Here is a 24,712-nt window from a genome sequence, read left to right on the forward strand (position 1 = left end):
CCATCCATCCATCCATCCATCCATCCATCCATCCATCCACCCATCCACCCATCCACCCATCCACCCATCCATCCACCCACCCATTTCTCCATATTATCAGTACACAGTACACTATTTATTAAATACTTACTATGTCCAAAGCCCTGAGTTAAGCATGATGGCTACAGTAATGCATACTGTAACCATTTCTTCTATCATTACAAAACTTAAAATTTCCTCCCAAAGGTCCAGGGAATGTAGTGGGTTTTAAATTGACATATATAACGCAGATTTAAAATTTATATTTTAAGGGTTCCTGCACATTGAGGACCCAGTATACACTCTCTCCTCAAGATCAAGATTCTAATTGTTGAGATTCACTCAAGAACTGCTCGTTGACTAACAATGGACCACACACTCTGCTTGGTGCTGGAGAGAACAGGCAGACCTTTTACCTGTTTGAGGAGCCCTCGGAGTGTCGTGCATTATGTGTTGGGCTGCTAATTGCAAGGTCAGCAGTTCAAATCTACCAGCCTCTCTGAGGGAGAGAGATGTGACTAATTGAATTAACTGAATGGCAGTGGGTTTGGTTTTGATTTTACTCCCTATCCCCAGAGAGCTGAGAAACGATACACAGGCAAGTTTCAGTAGCAGTGCTGGCCTGAATGAGGAGGGTATTCTGAGTCTGCAAGTTCACAGAAGGCTTCCTGGAGAAGAAAGGACTTACCAGACTATCACTAAACCTGGGCTGAAGAGGCTTTGGAAGATTACAGAGAGTTTGGGCTAATAATAATAATGATAATAATTAGAACCATTTAAATAACTAATATTTTGAGTAGTTATTGTGGCAGAGGCTGTGCTAAGCATTTTACATCTCCAATTTAAAATTCTCACAAAAAATTACATGAGGCAATGCCTTTATACTCCTTTTGTAGATGGAGAAACTGAGACAGACAAAGGAAATGGCTTGTGCAAGTTCAGACAACTATTCAGTTATAGAGTCAGGATTTGAACCCACATCCACCTGAGTCCATGGTCAATGCTCTGAGCCACCATTATATAGCTTCTTTGGGTGAAAGGCTAAGGAACTGAGTTATGGGTTTCGATCAGGCCCAAACTCTATGTAATTTCCAAATTCCTGGTTCCAAAAGGAAACCTATCCATCTTCCGCAATTAAAATCTCAAGGTCTCATGTGTGCTGTGGAGATGGAACCGGCTGATAGAAACCTTTGTTGTCATCCCCCAGTGATTGTTGGGAGAGGATGCCAGCTGTCTCAAGGCTCCTAGACTGTCCCTTTCCCACGCACCTGGTCTTCAAGCTGTAACTTTTTTGGAGATTTTCTCTAATAACTTAAGCCCAAACTGATCTTTCTCTCTTCTGAATTCCCAGATTTTTTGATCTGATATTATTTCCATCATATACCATTCAAATAATAATTTCAGGTAGATTTATTATGCATACCTCCTTCTCTTAAGGCAATTGACAACTTCTAACTCTTACTTAAGTTATCTTACTACGCTACTAGCTGCACGTGGACAAGGACTATATCTGAATCTTTTATCTTTGAATACCCAACACTAAGCCCTTTGTTTAGAACACAATAGACACAGTATATTTATATTGAATAAAATAAAGCTGATTATAGTTTTTCATTTGAACTCCATATTGCAGATTGACATTATATGTAGAATTGGTGAATGAGTAAATACTTTTATTTTCCTGAGGCCCTAATCTAATTCGATCTGTGATCTCCTGTAAGGTAATATGGATAAAGAAATTCATCACAGCCCCACTCCTGTAATTAATTCATTTTGCTCCACTCACAAGCAATTAATGAGTTCTTGCGATGTGCCAGACATCATATTGCGCACTGGGACCCAAAACTGCCCTGGACAGAACAGGCTTCATCCCACAAAGAGCTCTTGGTCAATGCCTCAAGGGTTCTTGGGAACATGGTGTTGTCTGTTTTGAGATGAGTTATCTGTCTGACCAAAGTACACTCTGCTGGACCTTTGACAGAAGGTGAACTTGACCAGAGGTCTAATGTGCTTAATGTGAAACTCTAGTTTGGGTAATATGTTGGGGTTATTAGTCTCTAATCTTTCCAGTGTTGTTGTGGTATTTTTTGTTAAATTTAGCTCACCCTTCTGCCTTTTGACTTTTTGACCCTTCTTTCCTTGAGTTCTTGAGTTCTCGAGGGACCAGGTAGTAGACAGCGCAATGGGTTGATTAGCTCTGAGCACCAGTTTGCTCTGATAGTGCTCACTGTGTGGTAATAGCAACCCTTCTTCCTTGTTCTGATTTCCCTGCAAAATCAACAATTGCATGTGGCCTCCAGTTTGAAGGTCTCTGCAGTTGTAGGAATCCATTGTTAATTCAGCAATATTTCTACTAAACTTAGGAATTTTGGCTTTCACTTGAGACCTAGATATACTGGTCAAATGGCAGATAGTAAGTACAAAAAAATTATCAAACGCTGACTGTTTTTTCTTCAATTGTTTGGCATAAGAAATTGTGGCGCTTCATGGCTGTCTGTTCACTCTCCTAAGAGCAGTTTCATTACCAAGCAAATTAAATCCACAAACCTTAATCCATAAAATATTTCCATCTAGACACAATAATGAGATTCATATTTGTGGTTTAGGATACCTAAGGAAAGCTCACATGAAATATAACTAGATCCATTGATACATTCAGACCACAGACTGCCCTGGCGTGGTCTGGTTTCAATTTCTGAAATCAAGCTTCAGCAGAACACTTGCTTTCTCTTTTCTACTTCTTGCCTATGACTGAACAAACATAAAATAAAAACGGGCTGACCAAATGGCAGCCATATAGATCCCTATAAAATTCTGGAAATAGTTTCAAAAATAGATTTGAATTCATTTCCCAATGGAACAATGACCTCCTATGTTTTCAGCCTTCATCCAAAATTTTAAGAAATCTACTTGACGGTGTCACAAAGCTTAGAGAATGGGTTCTTGAGCTCTTGAGCCAAGGTCAAGAAATGAGATTTATCTATGGAGAAGTAAGTTACAGACTTCCTCCTAAGTTAACCCACGATCCTTTCTCAAAGAGGCTCTGTGACGTGGTAGCTTTTGTAAAAGCTGTTGTTAGCCCCTCAATGCCACAGTGTTAGCCATGAGAGGTTGTGAAATCTCAAGGAAGGAGGGGGATACTCAGAACTTTTAAAGTCAGAAGGAACTGAAATACATTTGCTTCCCTGCAAGGCAGCCTTGAACAGAGTTTGGTATCAGTTCTGAAGTATGCCTTCTTTAAGCCTAACATGGACCTCTCCAGGAGAGCTGGGAGCGTGAATGGGAGAATGGATGAGAACTCAGCACCTGGCATGCTAATCACCAGTGGTGCCCCAGTGCTAGTGCTCATCTTCCACATTGCCCTTCTTTGCTGTCTGTCTTCACTCTTAGGGAGCTCCGCAAAACTCCGACCACACCAAACTCATTGCCATGGCCATGGGGTGGATTCCCACCCAGAGTGACACTGCTCCCAGGGGTCCCATATGAACACAGAAAGCCTCGTCTTTCTCCCGGGACAAGTTGGCAGCCCGGTGTGTCACCACTACCCCAAAAGAGTTTCCCCTTGATGACACTAGGTGTGTTCAATAGGAGACAGCCGTGTTCCAGAGGGGGTTCAAGTGTTGGATCAGAGGTTGAATTGGCTTGGGGTGACAAGGACGTTTTCGCTTCAGTGTGAACTTGACTTCGTTGTGATGGTTACCGGGATGTGCCTTGAGAAGGGTCTTGAGGCCTTGTTTGCACTCAGGGGGAGAAGGTGTTGGGATGGCTGAGCACGGTCTGCCATCGGTACAGAGGGATGGGAGCGGTTGGGCTGGTGGCCAATATCTGACACCGTAGGATTAGATAGGTTCGGACATCTTTTCAACCCCAATATGCTGCATTCATTTTGATATTCAAATGGGTGGGATTTCGCTGGACTGAGATTGGGTGCCAGCCCGAATCGCAGACAATTATAAAAGCTCATATGAATCAAAGTCAACAACAGTCTGGATCTTTTGATAGAAAGGGCCTCCTGGCATGAAAGATGGCTCTGAGGCTGGAAGTGACAGACTGCACCCGCAGGGTCCACTCAGCCTGCTCCAGTAATTAATTTACAAAGCCAATGTACTTTCATTGTCAACTTTCTCTTTCTCGAATGGGACCCCTTAAATATTACAGTAGGAACAATGATGGATTGAACATGTCTGCACCAGGCACGGCTTTATGTGTGTTCATAGATGATTTTCAAGGAATTCTCTCCAAGACCTCTGAAGTAGCTACTTTCCTTTTTCCCAATTCATGGATAAGGAAACCGAGCCCCACACAGTTAGAAAGAGAGAGTAGAAATTTAATTTAGTCTGACTTACTCACGAATCAAAGACCTTACACTTAACCACCAGCTTTGTGGCTGCCCTTTAATGATGCCAAGTGGTGGTTTGCCTGACAAAGTTAAAAGAACTGAACTTCAAAAGGACACAATGGTTGGGGTCCAGGATAACTATTGGCAATGAAAGATCTTTTTGATTTACAGTGAAAAACTGTGCATAAGCTTGAAAATTAGAGGTATTTCTAGCCCTTGACTGGGGTTCAACTTAGCTGGGTAACTTTAAAAAGCATTTCCTAAAAAGTAATTTATAATATAATGATGAATATTAATGAAGGGGAAAATATTTCCTAATTAAACGTGTTTGAAAAATGCTATTTTAAACAAGGGTGGCACAACTTTCTTTCCTTTGGGATATTCCAAGGTCTTTGCTGTGCTCGTGACTATTGGACTCTCTTGGAAAGAGAGATTTTTATTGGGTGTTTCTCAAGCCTGCTTGATGCGTTTGTGTTTGGAGTGTGCCTCAGGATTGGGTTCGAAGACTCAGACGATGGAATTGCTGACCTAGAACACATCCTTGACCCGTACTCCTTTCATTTCCTATGTCCTGCAAGGCGGTTGCGTCAATCCTGACTTACGGCAACTCCCTGTGTTACAACGCAGAGCTGTAGCCTTAATGGAAGCAGATCGTCATATTGGTCTACCATACTTACTAATTGCAGGTGGAAGATGGAGGAGGGGTTCAAAGAGCTCATCTTTAGTTTAGCAGTGGAGTACAAACCATTGGCAACATCTAGAGGCAACAGTGCACCTATTACAAGTATGTGATAGGCATGAAGCCTAGGATAAAGGTTCTTGCACAATTAAACTAAAAACAAGACAATTTAATGTTATGCTGTGCATGGCTTTCAACAAATGCCAATGAATTATGGCACCAAGTTGATGAGTTGGGAAGCATTGTTTCTATTTTACTATTAGCAAAGTTGAAGTCACAGGAGTTTAAATGAATTCCCCAGTTGGTAATAATCTGAATCACAATGAATAACCCTGTCATATTTCCAAGTGCTCCTTCTGTTACATCAAGTTATCTTTCAAAGCAAGATGTACTGTTCATGTCAAAGAATATTTCTGCAATTAAAAAAATCAAAAGGAAATCCAACATTTCTGATGGATAGTTGATGGATTTCTAAACCTGGGACAAGTTAGTAGGGTGGTACACACAGTTATTTTATTACCCATTTTAAACCCAAGGGAGGGAACAAGGCCAAATGTGCTGACATAGTTGTATGCCTCAGGGAAATCTTTAAGGATTGCAGAGCAACTCCTACCCGCCTCCAGTCTAGACTGGAGAGAAGGTTAGTAGGTGAGAAGATGATAAAGTGAGAAGTAGCTGAGAGGGGAGGTTAAATCATTCTTTCTCAGAAAAAAAGGGAGAGGGTCTCAACCTAGGTACTATATAAAAAAGTATGGCTTCTAACATGTTAGTCAAGATATGAAAGCATTTCAGAAAGACTGGAAGCGACAACTTGTATTTCTTGAAACATGGATTTATATGAACAAACAAACAAAGGACAAAGAAGGCCATCCTTTTTGGCTCCGAACCAGAAGCCAAACCCATTGACGTTGAATAAATGCAGACCCATCATTCCAAACAAGTCAAGAAATTTATCTGGAGAACTATAAAGTTGGAGATAAACAAAGGCAAATAGAGAATGAATCCTGCAAATACTGACTTTAAAAAATCATTCTTCTAAGCTTCCTTCAGATTTAGATTTAGGTATTGTATAGGGCGGTAGAACTTACTAGTTATGTAATCTAAATGAACATTTATTTTTTGCTTCAACCCTTGTATATGTTTTAGTTTAATATCTACATTGCTAAGTTGTGATAAAGACCAGAAATTATGTATAATAGTAGTAATGCATAGAGTCACTGAACCAAAAATAATTGGTCAACATTCAATCATTTCAAGAAGTAATATATAGGATCAAGAACCAGGGTATCGAAGGAAGAAATCCAAGCTATGCCAAAAACATCAGTAAAAGACAAAGGCCCAAGACCTGAAAAATGCCAGTTGCAATATTTCAACAAATGGATGCAGCACTGTAAACACTCACTGGGCTATACCAAGGATTTTGGAAGATATATACCTGGCCAAGTGACTGGAAGAAAACCATATTTGAGCCCAATTTCAAAGAAAAATTTTTTTTGTGTGTGGAAATTATCAAACAATATTGCTAATGTCACATGCATGCAAACATTTGCGGGAGATAATTCAACAACGGTTGTAGCATATCAGCAAGAAGCTGTCAAAAATTCAAGTTGGATTTACAAGAGGACACAGAAGGAGGAATATTATTGCTGATCTCAGATAGATCTTGGCTGAAAGCAGAGAATACCAGAAAGATGTTTTGGGATTTTTTTGGAGGGGCTGGGTGGGTCTATTTATTATGCAAAGACATTTCACTATGTGGATCACGACAAACTAGCAAAAACACTGTGGAGAATGGAATTCGAGAACCCTTAATCGTGTTCAGGGGAACCTGTGCATAGATCCAAAGGCAGCCATTCAAACAGAACAAAGGGCTGGGTACTCTATGATTTAAGCTAGGAATGGCAGGCATCCGGGTGGGATCCTTTCAGCATTCTTATTCCATACTTAGTCACCGTACTTATTCAATCTGTAAGGGGAGAAACCCATCTGGGACAATGGACTACATGGAGAAGAACACGACAGAACGAGAGGAAGGTTCATGAACAGCCTGTGGTAGGCAGACGCTCACCTTGCTTGCTGAACAGTGAAGAGGACTTAAAGCTCTTACTGATGACAGCGAAAGACTGCACCACATTATGGCTTACACCTCCATGTAAAGAAACAGAAATCTTCACTACATCATGATATTTAGAGAAATTAGCAAAGTTGTCAAGGATTTCACTTTTCTGGAATCTACATTCAACACTTACAGAAGCATCAGTCAAGAAATCAAAGGAGATTGTATTGGGAAAATCTGCTGCCCGAACCTTTATACAATGTTGAAGAGCAAGGACCTCACTATCCAAACTAACACATGCCTGCCCCAAGGCATAGTCTTCTCAGTGGCCTCTTACACATATGAAAGTCAGACGACAAATAAGGAAGAACAAAGAAGAATTGATGCTTTTGAATTACAGTGTTGGTGAAGAGTATTTCAAATACCAGGGGCAGTCAGAAGAACAAACAAATTTATCTTCGAGGAAGTACAGCCAAAATGCTCCTTAGAATCATGGATGGCAAGACTTTATCTCATGTGCTTTGGACAATGTTATCAGGAGGGACCAGCCCCTAGGAAGGACATCATGCTTAGTAAAGTAAAAGGTCAATGGGGGTGGGGGGGCATTAAAAGAGATTTATTGACACAGTGGCTGGAACAACGGTCTCAAACATAACAACAATTTTGAGGGCGGCAAGGACTGGGCAGTATTTCGCTCTGTTGCTAGGAGTTTGGGCCAACTGGGCAGCAACTAACAAGGACCACACCCTATAAACTTGGCACACAACTAGCAGAGCTCAGCGATAATTTTTCTTTAATGAGCACATAGTAAATACTTGAAGTTTTGTGAGCCAGTCACTATCCCAACTATTCAGCTTTACCATCATCATGAAAGTAGCCGAGGATAATACATCAATCAATTAGCGTGGCTGTAAAATTTTGTTTACAGGAAAAGCTGCCATCTATGGGCCCTCATTTGCTGACTCTTGCTGAAATACTGTAGTTAGTTACTCAGAGGTGGCAGCTATGATTATAAAATCAAATATAAATTGAACTGGGTAAGAAGGGAACTAGCATTTTGTTGAGTATCTACGCTATACCTTATTTGTAAAAAGTCTTCGGCCAGTCCCTTTTTAATGCATGCTATTATTTATTCTTGGTGGTACTGCTGGGTAAGCGTTGGACCACTAACTAGAGGATGAGCAGTTCAAACCATTCAGTCACTTCTCAGATATCTATCCCTTTAAATATTTATAGTCTTGGAAACCCATAGTGTCACCTTGTGTCACTGGCAGTGTGCATTATTTATCCTGTCATTTGTCATGACGACAACCTAATGAGACAGGTCTTGTTATGACTAGTTAGAAATGAAATTCAAACTTAAAGAAATTCAGGGACTCTTCATAAGCAGAGTCAGGTTTTGAACTCTAACCCGCGTCTCTAATCTGGGTGTTTGCGCTCTTACTTACGACACTGGGCCAACTCCTTAAAGCAATTTCCTGCAGTTCGTATTAGGTGAGAATGGACTTGCGCATCACAGTAAAGCAGCGCCTCAGCTCATATCTTTACTGTCTGTTTCTTAGATCCTTCGGCAACTCTTTGGTGGCTGTACATGTCTAAGCACAGAAATAAGCATAGAAGAGAAACCTCGTTTTCTTTCCTTGAATCTCTGGCTGAATCTCAAGTTCTATGTACTTCCACTTGGAGAACCCTGAAGCCAAGGTGTACTGTTTGCAAAAACTTATTCATTTCTGGGCAAATACTGGCAATTGCCCTTGGCTCAAGGTGGAGTTTCAGAGTCTGCTGAAGCCTGGCTTTGGTCATTGCTGATGTTAGCAAAAACCGTAGCTAATTATAGCTGCACCTTGCTCATCTCCACCTCTAAAGCTAGGTCTTCCTGCTCTGCGCGTGCCTGTGTTGGGCCATTGGGATTTAAAAAAAAATCCAAACTTTTAAATTGGCAAATAAGTCACATATCACACAATTCAAGAGTTCCATCATGTTAAGAAGAGTTGGGCGATCATCACCACAATCAATTTCAGGCCTTTAAGAAATATATTGCATACTGTAAATCTAGATAGGTGAACCAATGATGGCGAGGAAATCCAAATCCCTTTAAAGTCTACCAAGCGGCGCCTGCCAGGGAAGAATTTCTCCAGATTGTGTTCCAAGGTGTTGTTGGGCAGCTGCGTGTGGAAAGAGGGTACTTGTGTTTGAATATGTTTAGGGCCATTGGATAAAACAAAGAGAACTCCTTTAATTCCTGCAGGATTTCTCAGTTGTGCCAGATTGTGCACTCTTTGGCCCCAAACCTGGCACGGACTTCTAATCACACTGAGAATAAAATTCACCTTCCTTTCTACCTACAGAACTCAGGTTCTCATTTCCTTCCTGTCTCTGCTCCGAGGTCATCCTCACGCCCCGTCCTGTCATAAAACGCATTGCAACCACCACTCTTCCCTTATAGCTGAGTATCTCTTCTGAGTTACTATCACTTCCTGAAATGGAATTATTTGGTTGCTTTTTATTGCTTAGGTTTCCCCTCTGGAAGGCAAGTTCCATGTGGGGAAGATCCTTGCCTACCTTATTTGCTAGTGTGTCTCCAGTCTTCAGTGCTATGTGTTTAACCGACGCATGCGCTCTGAATGTCCCCAAATAGAACTCTGGTGCCAATTGTTCTTGAGACGTAGTCAGTTACTTACTGGGGCTCTTCTAGCCAGAACCCCCTTTGGGGTTTGTAAAATTCTAGCCTCTGTGCCTGGGGTCGTAACCCCATTAAGGAGGGTGTTCTCTATAACCGACTAGGGTAGGATGCATCCTGCTCTTCCACTTTAGTAGAGGGCAGCACTTCTCTCATGGCCCTGTGTGTCCTGCTGGGCATGGTCTGCAAAAAGACCAAAAGCACAACTCCATCTCCCAAATTCTTCCTTTTTGTGACCTTGGGGTCCTGATTGAGTAGCTCGACACAAGTAGACTTGCTTTGGTTCTTGGACATTCTTGGCTCTGGCTCTGGACCCTGTATTTGGTTTGGTTCTGCTAGACTTTTGGTTCTTAGGACTTGCGTTGCTGTCTATGGGCTGTCCTGATTGCACTAGCGTCCACGCTCTTGTGGATGAGGAGGACCCGGCAGACAGATAGCTGAACTTTGGATTTGGGATTTAGCAGCAAGCACAATCCATGAGTAATTTCCTTAAAGTTTTGTGAGTTCTATGAGATGTTGTAGTGAATTGTACAACCCAGGGACACGAGGGAACATACTAAGAGGAAGAATTTTGGTTAACATTGGGGGAAATGGTGTGGAATATAGAACATCTTGGAAAAGTTGAACATTTGAGATATCTTTCCCTGCTTGGTACTCTCAAGTTCACTGCCACTGAGTCAATTCTGACTCAGAGCAACCTATTGGGCAGAGTAGAACTACCCTGTGGGTTTCTGAGACTGTAAATCCTTATGGGGGTAGAAAGCCTCATGTTTCTCCTGAGAAGAGGTTGTGGGTTTTGAACTGCCAGCTTTGATATTAGAAGCCCATCGGGACTAGTCTGGTATTAATTCCGCCAAAGAAATTAGTACCACATTCCTTCATACTTATTTGACCATAGATTCCCTTTTAGGAGGTATCTCAAGTGGACATTCTTCACAGGACATATTTTTAGAAAGCTCTCTATCTAGAGAGACCTTTTAACCTAGGCGTTGGGCTACTAATGGCAAGATTCACAGTTCAAACCCACCGCTGAGTAAGGGAAGAGAGGTCTGCTGTTGTGTCTCTAGTCTTCAGTACTATGTGTTTAATGGATGTATGAATTTCCAAAAATAGAACTCGGTGCCAATTGTTCTTGAGGCATAGTTAAAAAAAAAGATGTAGTCAATTACTTACTAGGGCTCTTCTAGCCACAACCTCCTTTGGGGTGTATTGTAAATTCTAGCCTAGACAGCAGAGAAACTGTCTGATCCTGTAAAAATTACAGGCTGGGGAATTCTTCATTGGGTCGGTCTGAGTTGGAACTGAATGGATGCAGTGGCTTTGGTTCTGGTTTATACTTTATGAAATATTTGCTATCATTATTTTGCCTATATTGGGAGGAAAACAAGGCTTAGAAAAGTTAAATGACTTGGTCAAGACCATACAACTAAATCACTGCCACTGAGTTTCTTCTGATTCACAGGGAGTCTATAGAACAGAGTCAAACTGCCCCATAAAGTTTCCAAAGCTCTGTTTGAAAGTAGACTGCAACATCTTCCTCCCATTGAGTAGCTGATGGCTTTGAACCACTGAGCGCTTGGTTCACATGCCAAGTATTCTAACCACTGCACCACCAGAGCTCCTATAAGATCATACAGAGAGTAAACCTCTCTTGGACCCAGAACTGTGATGGCAAAGCCACGTTCTTAACCATTATTCGTTCATTCCCCTGGCCTTGGAATTCACCCCTGACCTGAGATAGAGAGCATGTTGTCTCCATCCCTTTCCCAAGCCCTTTCCTTCCTCTTCACTGGATCTTGACTAATTCCTTGTTCTGTTCTTTGGAGTGTCAGCTATCTTTGGTGACTCAGCCTTAAATCCCCAAACAGACCTCCTCTGTCCTTGGTACTGGTGTTTCAAACTCCAGAGCCATGCATGCTTTGATCCCGGAGCTATCTCTGCCAATAAGGGCATTCCTGGACATCTCTGTTCCGAGACGGCTTCCTGTCTGATGGCTGAGTTGGCTTCCTTCTGTCATATGTCATGACATCAATCTGCGCTGTTGTGAATTTAGATGATGATGCATGAAAACAGCTTCAAACTCAAGGTTTTCTGAACAAATGAAAAGTAAGTCCAAAATTGTGGACACAGTCAGTACTCTTATTAGTTATTAAAGATTCATGTCATTCTGGTTGTGCTTGGCTTCAGGTCTTGATAAACTCGATGCAATTCTCCTTCTAGAATGATAAAGTTGTCAATAGAGAAAAAGATGGGGTGGGGTGAGATAAAAGAAAGGGGAATCTAATATAATGGAGGAGGGGGTGTCTGGAGTGAATGTTGAAAGGAGAACATAAGTAAGTGGAAAGCAAAGGGAAGGGAGACGTAGGCAAGAAGAAATAGTACATCCAAATATGTAAGAAGCATAAAATCATTGATGTGGACAGCATGACTTATACCTGAAGTACAGAATCTGTTTGAAGAGCAAGAGCCAGGTCATGGAAAACCTGGAATGCCAAGCGGGGAATATGAATTTTTCCTGTGGGTATAAGAGAACCATTCGAAAGGATTGAAGGGGGAGATGCATGGAATGGGGACTGAGTAGGAGCTGGTTTAGTGGTCTATCTGGGAGATACCAATGTCTAAGTTAGACAATGGGTGGCGTTTGGAGGCAGCGAACACAATTACTTCTTAAGGCAATCGAGCCTACAAGATTTGGGATATGAAGATGACGAAGAACAACATCTTGAGATACCACATTTTAATTTTCTGAAAGAAAATTCTCATTCTGAAGCATTTTAGATTGTTCCTTGATTCCAAGAGCAAGAGTCAAAAGGCTTAAGAGTTAGCTGTGACACAATCGCCAACTGGCACGAGATCTTAGGAAGATTCCTTCCTTCTTGCTGTCTGTCTCACTATCTTTAAATTGAAAGAAATTCAACTAGATTAACGAGATGGATTGACAGTGAATGCAACAATGGGCTTAGAACAACAATTATGAGGATAGTACAAGGAGCAGTGGCTCCTTCTGCTTTGCACATAGTCGCTTTGAGTCAGAACCAACTTGATGGCACCTAACAACAACAACAGTAACAACAAACCAGATCAGCAATCTATACAACCCCGGCCCCTACCCCCCCACCCCAAGATCCTTTTCATCAAGTAAAATTTCATGAGGAACCTGAGTGTACAAGACAGGTAAAAGTGGAAGGTCGAGTGAATTAAGTTTGAGGGACGCTTCTGGTTGACCTCCCCGTCATTTCATGGCAGCTTCCGAGTCAATCTCTGAGGAATTTATTTGAAATCAAGCCTGTCAGACCAGAAGCTTCCTAATCAGGTATGGTTTTCTCCCTGAGCAGATTCTTGGGTGAAGTAATTTGAGCTTGCACACTCCTCTATGAGAGCTCCTGGTTTGAAGTTCATCATTAGGAAGTGACTCATTGTGCTAAGCATTTCCTGCTCTAGCTCATTACCCTCAGGCATGCAATAGCTCCTCAGCCGAGTCGCCTCCTCCTCTCGAGCCTCTTGCTTCTTCTGGAACATGCAAATGATACCCTAGTGATGGGTGACCTTGTGGAAAAAAGCAGTCTTGGGAGTTAGCCAGCAACTTTTGCCTTATGCAAGCCACTTAACCTTTCCAGCCGTCAGTTTAGGAGGGATCTGGGGGATAACCCTAATAGCTAACACTTACTGAATACTTTGTGGGTATTGTTCTGTTTAATCACTGAAGTTTCATTAGCTCCACTTTACACAGGGGGAACCCCAGGCTGAAAAATGACATAGTTGCTGGAAGAACCTGAGAGTGAGACGCAGATCAGTTTTTTGTGATGTTATAAATGAATACATCTTGCATGTGAATGCTCCCCATAAACCATACAACACACCAGAGCACACTGCACTATCGATCCATTTCTTTTGGGACAAGGGATAATGTTTCCCACACTAACTGACTTATCCCTATAGCAGGATGCGAGATTTTGAGGGGAAAGATTCAGTAGACATCGATTCAGTGGACACACTTGGCATGCGGTCTATTGGGGCTGGGAAGCCCATCATGGAGCACGGAAGGGAAGCAGGGGCCTGAGGAGGGGAATGCAGCCCTCCATCAGAGCGAGCGAGACCTCACTCAGGCAGCACTTCCGTAGTGAGTGACTGCTTCACTTCTCAGACTGGTAGCCAGCATCCGGTGGGGGGGGTGCGCTGCGCTCAGGATCATACTTAAACCCTAATCATGGACTTGCAGTTTCTTCTGGGAAGTTCCAGCTGAAAGAGCACGTTGCAGATGGCAGACATGGCTGTCTCGGTGAAGAGAAAAGTACCACCCAGATGACAGCCATTTGACTCTTTCTTGGCTTTGCTATGTCTCTCTCTTGCCAGAAGATGAACAGAATAATTATGGCGCTGAGCACGACTTGCTTCCTCTAATAGCTATGGCCACTTTGTTGGCATCTGGAGCTGCGTTTGAGTTCTGACTCCACTAAGCAACATATTTTCTGTGTGCTACCGATAAGCTGCTTAAACTTTTCTACCCTCGGTCTCCCCATTTGTAAACTGGAGACAATTATACTGAAATTTTTTATGAGATCACCTAAAGCCTCTACACTACTCAGGACACGTTAGCTGTTCTGATTAGTGCCTATGTCCTTGCTCAATTAACTTTTTGGATGTGTTCATGTAAACGTTACTTTAAAAGTCACTGCCATTGTGGCTTAGTGGTTATGTGTTGTATTGCTGACCTCAAGGTCAGTAGTTCAAATCCATCAGCATCTCTGTGGGAGAAAGATCAGCTTTCTACTCCTATAAGGAGTTACAGTCTCTGATACCCACAGGGGAAGTTCTACCCTGTCCTATTGGGTCTCTATGAGTCAGACTCGACTCAAGGGCAATGAGTTTTTGTTTTTTTATATTAAACTCACTCACTGCTGTTGAGTCAATTCTGACTCACGGTGACTCATAGGACAGGATAGAACTGCCCCCCACATGGGTTCCTAAGACCAAACCGATTTATGAGAATAAAAAGCCTCATCTTTCTCCCGAGGGGCAGCTGATAGCTTCAAACCGCTAAACTTGTGGTTAGCAGCCCAGTGTTTAAAAGTTATCAGCAATCAATTCTCCTCTAGGATAAGACATGTCAAGGGTCTATTTTGAGAGCCCGGGAATTGCCTTCAGCTCTGGGCATAGGGTGTTTGGGTAGCGTTGAGACCAACCAAAGCTATCTGAGTTACCATGGCCGCACAATTAAGCTTCTGAGAACTTCAGACATTTGAGAGAACTTGGCATGAGATGATTATTATTTTTTAATTACCTAATAAAAGGATAAAAAAATACACGTGGAAGGGGTTTTCCACTGGGGCTCTGCTTTAAACCTGGGCATTTTTCTTTAATTGAATTATGGAGAGTCAAATTGAGCAATGATTGTGTTGGATTTTGGATTGTTGCTAAGGAAAAGCTAGAAATATGAGACAGGGAACAGGAAATAGAAAAAGCAAAAGCAGTTCTAGGTTCAAGGGCACAAGCGGATAAAAGTCTGGTCATCAAGGTTAGACTCAAGTAGGTAGGCACATGTTTTTCCTCCCCCCAAGAGTCCCAAGGGTTACTTGGCCCCCTAATAGTAGATAAGGTCACTCCTGCCGACTGCATTGGATAGAATTATGCCCCAGAATTTGTGGGAAGTTAATTTTAACCCACCTTTGAGCGGGGGGCTTCCTCCTTGGGTGGAACCCTTCAACTAGTGTTTTTCCCACATGGCAAAGGTGTTCAGACTGGCCTGGGATTAGCTTTCAGGTGAATCCCTGTGATCTTCTCAGAGAGAGAACTGATTGAACCACATCCTCATTTCTGTAGCTTGGCTGAATTTTTGGCTGGAAGCCAAAACCATTTCCCCTTTGTCCTGGGATTCCCTGCCCGAGGCTAGAACATGCTGATTGCATTTTATCTCCTCATCAGTCCTTTTAAGTCCTTGTTCAGCACAGCTTACTTGAAGAGAAGGCTCAGGTCTCGCCCTGCTTTCTCAATCAGAGCTCCCACAGTCATTTGGTGCTTACTATTCTGGGGGTGAAAGTCACCGCAATAATGACCCGGCTGTTCCCTCTACTTTCATTCTCCCATCTCCTGGGACTGAAATGTGAACTTCTCTGCTTCTAGGCAGGGAATTGCGCCACCATGAGCTGGCCTTTTCTAAATATCAGGGAAAATGACACTTTCAAGGGTAGTCTATAAAATCAATAGACACCAATGCTAGTTGTCAAGGGCTGCTCTACCACCTTGGTCAGTGTCTCCACCAGGGTCCTGAAAGGTACCATTCGACGTGTTAGTTGCCATCCAATCAGCCTGAGACAAGACCACAGAGTGGAAGGAACATAAGGTTTCAGTTAGATAGCTTGAATTCAAAGCCAACTCTGCATCTATGGGATGACTTCAGATAAGTCACTTAACCTCAGTGGGCTTTAAAGCCTCGATAAAATGAAGATAGTCATCCACTTAGTAATCCATAAAATGGAGATAGTAATCTTTAACTATCATGAGAATTATATGTGAAACTATCAGCAAAGAAATCCAAGGTCTCAGATCCTATGTGTGAAACAGAGCTTTCAATAATAACTATAATTGCATGTGTTGCTCTTTTATCATCACAAAGGAATTGTGTCTTTGGAGCTAGCGAAGGGTTTGTTGTTTACTTTCTACTTTTCAAACTGAAGTGGCTTGTGTTCTGGGCCAACTGGACACTTTTCCGAAAGGGAATCGAAGGGGAGGGGGAGAAGAGGTGCTCTTAGTGCACTCTGAGCATGAGAAAGGGTAGGATGAAGGGATATGTTTTCATTCTGTCAAGTGGAATCCGCTTTCCAGATTCCATTCTGGTTATATGATCAGGCTACTGCTGTATTTATGGGTGGCCACAGTCTGGCTTGCGGAGTGGATTTAGTCAGAAAGGAAGTGTTTTTCTTCAAAAGGCAACCCCCAAAGCTAAACTATTTAGAACAACGTGGCAGAGCATGTCTCTGAGCTGGTGGTCATCGGGCCCTGGGTCCAGAAACTGGCTCCCTTGCTCCTCCTGAGTTCTATGACTCTGGACTAGCTATTCAATCTCTCTGATCTTCAAGCCTTCTTTTGTTGAATAGGTCTCGTCCGTGCCTCGCATGGTGATGACACTCAGTGAGAAGCATGCCTGCCATGTGGAGGGTTCATTCTCCTTACACCTTGACTCTTGTTACAATTACCAGGTTATTCTTTTCAAAGGAACACCCATACTTTAAGTGCTTTAAACTTCCTACCCATAGTCATGTCTACTGTATGAGTTGGGAAATGACTCTTGCACTCTTTAATGCTGAGGGCTACGTGGGGGCAAACGTATTTTCAACATGTAGGATGACAGTCTGAGCACTCACTGTCCTGCTTCATGATTTTTAACTGTAATTTGTGACTATCAAGTTTCTAGACAATGTCTCATGTCAACCAAAGCATCCCCAAATTTCACTGTTTCATGTATGAGAGCTTCCCTCAATTTCCTTTAGTGAGTTGCTAAATGTAAGCTGGTAAACCGAATTGTTTTAGAATGTTAATCTTGAGCAAGTGCTGTCAATTGATAAGCAGGAAAACCAATAAAAGACTGCATCTATTCAGCTCTTACCATGACACAAGAAGCTATGCATTAGAGATCGTTAGTCTCTTTATGGGGATGACAAAAATCCAGGGCTGGAAGGGTTGTAACTTCTAAACCAGGGGGAAGACTATTGGTGGAGATGAGATACAGAAGCAAGGGTCAATTAGTCAGAGCAGAGAGGGGATAAAGATCAGAAGGCTCTTTAAAGACAATAGTGTTTGGCAACACACCTTTCAACTCTAACTCACTCACCCCATCCTAGCAAACCTGAGGCTGATCACATCATTCTCCTTTCTCTAGTCCCAAATGCCACTCCCGTGCTGAAGCGAACAAGACCAGAGCACATCAACATGTACCAATGGCAAAGGCTCAGGTGCTCAACTTTTCACTCCTTTATTTGCACGGAACAACCCTCTCACCAGTCCTGAGCTGTGTGCTTGCCACATTGCAGGGCACAGCAGTCAACACATGGCTGGGGTGGGCAGAAGTGTGTATGTCTAACACACATATGGTGAAGCTCCATTAAACCAGTGTGGTGGGTGGAGGGTGGGTGGAGTTCACAAAACTATGAGAGAGACAGCTTCATTTTCCCTCAGTCAGGGAGGGCTCCAGGTCCTGCTCTCTCTCTCTCTCTCTCTCTCTCTTTCTCTCTGAACAGAAAGTTCGACAGCTTTCTCAAAGTCCTTGGCAGCATCACACTTTAGCCAAGAGCTTTAGAATCTGAAAATGCCCAGACTCAAAGCTTCACGACTTTCTGGAGTCAGGCCTAACATTTATAACCACCCCCAGGCTGTTGTTACCTTCTCTCCAGACCTGTGCCGACATGACCTCTTGCTTGTCAAAATAGCCAACTCTCTGACCTGCCAGCCTAGGGAGACACTCCCAGACCAGGTGAGATAGAAAGCAAGTGGTGGGGAACTCACAAGACACAATTCATCATGGGCTAGGGGGCCCCTTCAGCTGCTGCCCCGTTGATGGCAGGTTTCAGAAATGACAGTGAGCAGCCAATGTCCCAGAGATGGAGAGCTACCTCTGCCCGTCCCGCTACATCTCATTTTCTCCCCATGACCTCAGAAGTGAGTGTTCCATTTTGGAGAAGTAGAAACTCAGGTTCAGAGAGGTGGCGTGTGTGTGTGTGTGTGTGTGTGTGTGTGTGTGTGTGTGTGTGTGTTGGTGGGATGAGAGAAGGGAGAAGGTACTAAGTTTCTTCGAGCTTCAACTTTGAGTGCTCAGTCCCAGTACAACCTGTTGGGACAGAGAAACCCACACTTTCTCTGCACAGTTTATTGACCCATGGTAACACCCCCAGCCCCGAAGAAAGGTAGTCCTCAAGTCTTTTAGCTTTCAGAGGGGAGCTTGGGGTGTGTGTGTGTGTGTGTGTGTGTGTGTGTGTGTGTGTGTGTTTGCAATCTGAGAGAGAAACGGGTGACTGCAGGCTCCAAGTGTTGCAGATACCAAGCGCACATGCTGTGAATCAAGAGGGGTCCATGTGGAGTCCCCTAGCCCCGAAGAATTGAAACCGGTGGCCCCCAAGCCCCCCGTCATCCGTACTTGTTCTTCTCCCTGTCAACCCCGTGGTTACAGGGTCTCTATGATGGGGTTGCAAGGAGAGGCTGCATACAAGGAGAAGCACAGACCCCCTTGGAGACTCTAAGGTAAGGGCTGTACACCCCCAGAGTGAAACAACCGGAGTCAACTCATCTGTCCATCTTCACTCCTCAAACCCCAAAGATTCACAGGTGACGCAGCCAGTCAGGGAAGACGCCACAGAGGAAAACTTACACAAAGTCCTGTGCAAGCATGATCGTTCATACAGCTAAACACACACACACACACACACACACACACACACACACACACACACACGCTGTTTGGATAGGGCAAACAGATCCAGCAAGGTGCACTCCATAGAGCTATCTATCCCCTTTTGCCGGCAGATAAGAAAAAGCGGCTGTTTTTCCCTTACCACTGGACAGCACCTTGGGTACGAGAACTGCCAACAGTGGGGTCATCACGATTTTTACTTACCTTTCCGGAGGTGGGAAGCTTAGATCCTCCAGGAAACCAGCTCCAGGAGGCACGTACCTGGGAATGAGCGGCAGCAGGGGGGCCACATGCGCTCTCCTGGGTCACACCACGAAGCACTGTCTTTGTGCCTGCCCGCCTAGAGAGAGGCTTGTGACAGTAGGCAGGCTGTGGCCAGCGCAGCCAGCTTTGGCTGGCTTATATAGGGAGCGCCTTCCTGTGTAATGGGACGCCTCCTCGCCTCCAGATATCCTTTTCCACTTTTCAGTTGGTGAATTAAAGGCACAGCCCTCCCAGCGGAATCCGGTGAGCTCATGAAAGACGCGCTCGCTCTCTGCCAGGAAAGGAACGCATTTGCATACAATTTATGGCCCAAAGTCGGAATACCCCCCTCCCGCCCCCGACATCCAGTCCCCACCTCTTCCCTCCGATACAGGGGGATTTGTGCTTTGCTCCCGAAACGGGGTTTCTGATCCTGAGACAGAAGCCCCCCGTGAGCCTGAGTCAGAGGAGCAGGATCTGTGGCATTGGCTCCGCGGCTCATGCGGACTGGAAGGGCCACCGCCACTGGGGGCTCCCTGACGCCCTGCCTCTGGTAGCAGCTGCTCAGTGGCCCCGCCGAGAAAGCAAAAGGCTTGAGTTCCTGGAAAGAGGAGAGAAAGTCCTTGAAAAGCCTGGGGCTTTTGGGGTTTCTCTGAGCCTGCAGAGAAAGAACCCAGGATCAATTCTGAGCAGGTGGGGGCAGTGTTGGGAGCACTCCTGTGTCCTGCATCTCTCCTGGGGGGTGGGGGTGGGGGTGGGCAGCCTTGGCCAGCTGCAGTAGGGTCCTGGTCTTAGTGAGCCCGGAGACCCTCCAGGACAGTGACTTTGGGGCATTGTGTCCTGTGTGTGGTCTGCCTTCTAAACTGGGGTCTCCTCTCAGCACTGAAAGTTGTCCAGCCACAAGCCCTTAAAAGAAAAGAGAAAAGAAAGGTAATAACTTAATGGCTGAGACTTAAACGGCTCCTTGCTCTGCAGCCTGTTGTGGATGGATTCCAAGCTCTGAGTCATCAGCTCAGCGGCGGTTAGCCTGCACTGGCTATCCAGGGGGGAACTCGAGCCTTTGAGGGAGTGGGGAAGAAGCCAGGAGTAGCCACCAGGCTGGAGTAACTTCTGGGCTTGGTGCAGCAGTTTTGTCATGTTGCCTTTGTTCATCGCCAATGGGCCAATTCCGACTCCTGGCCACCCCATGTGCACAGAGTTGAACCCACACGCCACCGTTTTTAAGACTGACGCTCCAGAAAGCACTTTCTCAAGTCTCACTGCTTAGGTGTCTCTTGGGGGGGGGAGGGGGGGTTGCAGCCACCAGTTTTTTGGTCAGCAGTTCAGTGCTTAAGCTTTTCTACCATGGAAGGACCTCAAATGAGAGTTTCCTGAACCCTCTAACTACCATCAAGCGCTCTTTCATCAAGTAGCTGTCTGCATGAGATACCTGGTGGGCCTTATTTCATTATATCCGCACACCTGTCATGTGAGATAGGCAGGAGAGTCCCCCTTTTTACAGGAAAACTAGCTTCAGAGAAATAGTGTCACTTCACCAAGTTCACACACCTGTGGATTGTCCCTTCAGTTACAGACTATGGTCCAGGAAGATTTTAAAGTGGTTTTAAAATGGTGTCTTCTGTCCAAGTACAGTGTAACACCGTTTCTATTTCAGAAATCACTTCTATCTTTGATTGTGAACATATATTTTTTTGTACTGTGGAACTAGGTAGGAGATTTTGGTGTTTTATTAATTACTAATAATGGAGGTTTGGGATTATCCAACTCTTCTCAAGACTGAATGAGATCATTGGTACCGTTATTTATGTTGCTGTGAGTCTGAACAACAAACAAACAAACAAACCGAGACAAAGATGAGTCTTTCATCTTGTCCCTCTAGCTCTGGCCTTCTAGAATTCTTTGCATGCATGCCCCTCCCAGGCAGCAGGAACGCCCATAAATAGTGAGCCATAAACCATAAAACAGCTCATGTGACCTTTTGAACCATTTTGGCCGATTCCTATATTGTTTGTTTTGTAAGGTTTCAGTTCTGTGCTTTAGCCAAAGCACATTGCAGTACCATCAGTAGTGAAAGCGCCCATGCTTCTTGGCTTCCAAAGTCTACTGGGTTTATCTCCTGGGCTCGGAGGTAAACTAGTAAGACAATCTATAGTCCATCTGCAGGCCCTGTCAATTATATTTACATAGAATATAAATGCAATATGCTTTTGCAATTAGCTATGAGGATTTTTGAGGCTTGCCAGATGAATTGAGCGGCCTCTTCTCTAGGAGAGGAGCCTGGCTGGCACTGTAAGTTAAGGGTTAGGCTGCTAGACACACAGTCAAAAGTTGGGAAGCACCACTCGCTCCATGGGAGAAAGATGAAGATTTCTGCTTTCACGGCGACGATGTACGTGCTCCGAAACCCAGAGGGAGCTGCCCTGCCCTATAGGGTTGCTCTCAGTCAGAAGCGACTACATGACGGTGCTCTCAGTGCCCATTGTTGTCTGTGGTTACCTGTGCTGCTGGTTCTGTGGCTTTCCTGGGTGCTGACAAGCGACAGTAATAAGGATCATTCCTGGAAGGAGCATTAGGCTGGGAATTGGGGTTTTGTGTTAAATTCTTCAGCTTCTAACTTTTTCATGACCTGGAGTAAGTGAGCATAAACTTTCGGTTTGATTACAGGGCTTTTTGATTTGGATTTATGCTGCAATTCCATCACTGGGATTTCACTTCTAGGAAACCCATTTTCCTATTATTTAAAATGAAAGTGAATGAGTTGTGCTTTTAAGACCAAATACAGTGGAATATGTGGAAATGCCCCACCCGGAGTCGAAGCAGGTGCTCTTTTAGTTTCTCTGTGACGTGGTCTCCACTCTGATAAGACAAGGACAGTAAGAGCTCTCTCACCATTGGGGTGGGGGGGGGTACTCAACGCATAGAACAATTTGGACATCCATGTGAAAACACAATGCTGTTGTTTTAACATGTCTATATGAGAGAACGCTGATAAATATAGGTGTCCACATCTTGTGAATTTTCGTTGTATATACAGATTTGTACAGCTTCTAGAAGGAAACTGGTGACTGCAGAGAATTGGTATACTATAATGACATTCAGAAGGACCCCCTTGCCATTGTAATTTTTTTTGCCAGAATTGAAAGCCCAGTTTCTCCCTTAGAGCTGCTGGTATTGTCAAGCTGCCGACCATGCAGATGGCAGCCCAACACCTAACCGCTGCAACACCAGGGCTCCTAGGACACTCATAAAGTGGACAATCCAAGGCAGTTTGGGTTGAGGGAGACAGGTTTGGAAGCTGCACTTCAGGTGTAAGAATAATGTAGTGCCTGGTCACCAGAGTTGGGGTTCCTGACATCTCAGAGTTGATTATGGAGCGATCATGTAGATCAGGAGGAGGGTGAATTGTAGCATTGCTTGGAGATTATTAGTGGGAAAGATGAGTGCTGCAGAGAACAAAAACCAGGAAACCAACACGTTAGTGCAGGCACTGAGAGAAGACACTAGGAGAAATGCTAGCTCAGGGTGAGTGAAGGAGGGCAACCCGGATTGGAAGGGGAAGAGTGAAATGCCACCCAGGGAAGGAGGAATTGCACAAAAATGTTAGCAGAGACTCCCTCTGAGCGATGGCATTGCGCCCCAAACAAAACAAAAACAAACTCACTGCCACCAATCAATGCGACCTCGTAGGGCAGAGTAGAATTGCCTCTGTGACTTTCTGAGATTTGAACTGTCTACGGGAGAAGAAAACCCTCTCTTTCTCCTGTGGAGCAGTCGGTGGTTTTGAACTGCTGACCTTTCGGATCACAGCCAAAGGTGTAACCACCAGGGCTACTGATGGCATTGCAGGTGGTCACTGTGGTAGTTACATAATCGGGGGTCAATTTGCAGATTAAGAGTGAAGGGGTGGGGTTTATCCTGTCAATCAGATCTAAGCCAATGAAGTCTCTGTGTGGGCATGGCCTTCTCCTGAGGATTCTAGGAATTCTGATATTCCTCCTTGGAGGCAGGAGACACTCTCTCTCACTGCTGATTTCCTGTGAGACATCTCTGTTGAGAAGACACATGGAGAGAGGCTGATGGAGCCAGACCTCTGGAGCTGGAGAAGCCACATGGAGACCCCTGCTAGTGCTGAGATGTTTACAATGCCACTGGATCCACAATACTTCCCACCCACTGGCCTGTGATCTTCCTGCATTTGGCATCATTGCATATGTTTCATGACTCTGAAGAGGACATTATAGATTGGTATTGTATTGGACATATGGGCTAATATCGGATGTATGGACTTGATCTGGACTTGGCTGGGATGTGCTCTCAATATTCAACTGCTCTTGTATATAAAGCTCTTTTTTATACACGTATGAGTGTCTATGAAATTGTTTTCCTGGTCTACCCAGACTACCAGTCACTATTCACTCCTTTGTCCATTTTTTTTGCATTTTCCTCATTTCTAAGATGAGACCATAATTCACATGTAGTTAAGAAAACAAGAAAATTAGATAGTATGGTAGGTGTATGTGTGTGTGTCTATACATGTGTGTGTGTCTATACATGTGTATTTAAATGAGAAAATACAGCCCACTTGGCAACTGGGTAATAAATCTGGCTACTTCTGAAAATGTCCCATATCTACCTTGCCACCCTCTTTATATTTTACAATCATTGATTAGTGCCTACTAAAAGAGGCTTAGCTAATCACTGGGAAATAAACAAAGATGAGACTGGCCCTCAAAGTAATATTATGGATTCAATTGTGTTCCCCCCAAATATATGTTGTAAATCTTAACCTCTATGTCTGAGATTAGGAGCGCTGAAGGTGCTGTCCAGTAAGTGTTGGACTGCTAACCAAAAGGTCAGTGGTTCAAATCCACCAATCACTCCTTGGCATAAAGATGAGACTGCCTGCTCCTGTAAAGAGACATTGATTTCTGAGGCTATGAAAACCCTATATAGGAGCCCTGATGGTCTTTATATGTGGAGTTGCTAACCGCAAAGTCAGCAGTTTAAACCCACCAGCTGCTCCAAGGGAGAAAGATGAAGCTGTCTACTTCCATAAAGATTTAATCTTTAAAATCTCATTGGGGATGGATTATTTTGTTATTCTAATAATGTAAGGATGGATTTTGAATCAATCGTTGCTTACCATATATAAAAGGAGCAGATTAAGGAAGCAGGGAATGATAGGCCACTTGAAGATTGCGCAAGAGCAGAAGCTCAGACGAGACAAAGACCCCTCCACTGTTGACACAGAGAGAAAACCTTCTTGCATTGGTGCTTGGATGCGGATTTCTAGCCTC

The 24,712-nt window shown here is 44.0% G+C and overlaps 1 protein-coding gene across 7 annotated transcripts in view; it reads right to left on the reverse strand.

Annotated features, from left to right (window-relative positions):
* The window catches only part of TNC (tenascin C), a 100,673-nt gene extending 80,816 nt beyond the window's left edge, over positions 1 to 19,857 (reverse strand). For 6 of the 7 annotated variants that reach the window (XM_045296645.1, XM_045296644.1, XM_045296643.1 and 3 more), the window contains exon 1: positions 19,377 to 19,453. The gene's annotated coding sequence lies outside the window, so the exon portion shown is untranslated. Of the gene's footprint in view, positions 1 to 19,376; positions 19,708 to 19,791 lie in introns of those variants that run through there. The other variant, XM_045296640.1, reaches the window with a different exon arrangement.
* Positions 19,858 to 24,712: the final 4,855 nt, after the last annotated feature.

The sequence above is a fragment of the Echinops telfairi genome, unplaced genomic scaffold, assembly GCF_000313985.2.
Source record: "Echinops telfairi isolate 266 unplaced genomic scaffold, ASM31398v2 ScPeMD7_7410;HRSCAF=8448, whole genome shotgun sequence".
Lineage (NCBI taxonomy): Eukaryota > Metazoa > Chordata > Mammalia > Afrosoricida > Tenrecidae > Echinops > Echinops telfairi.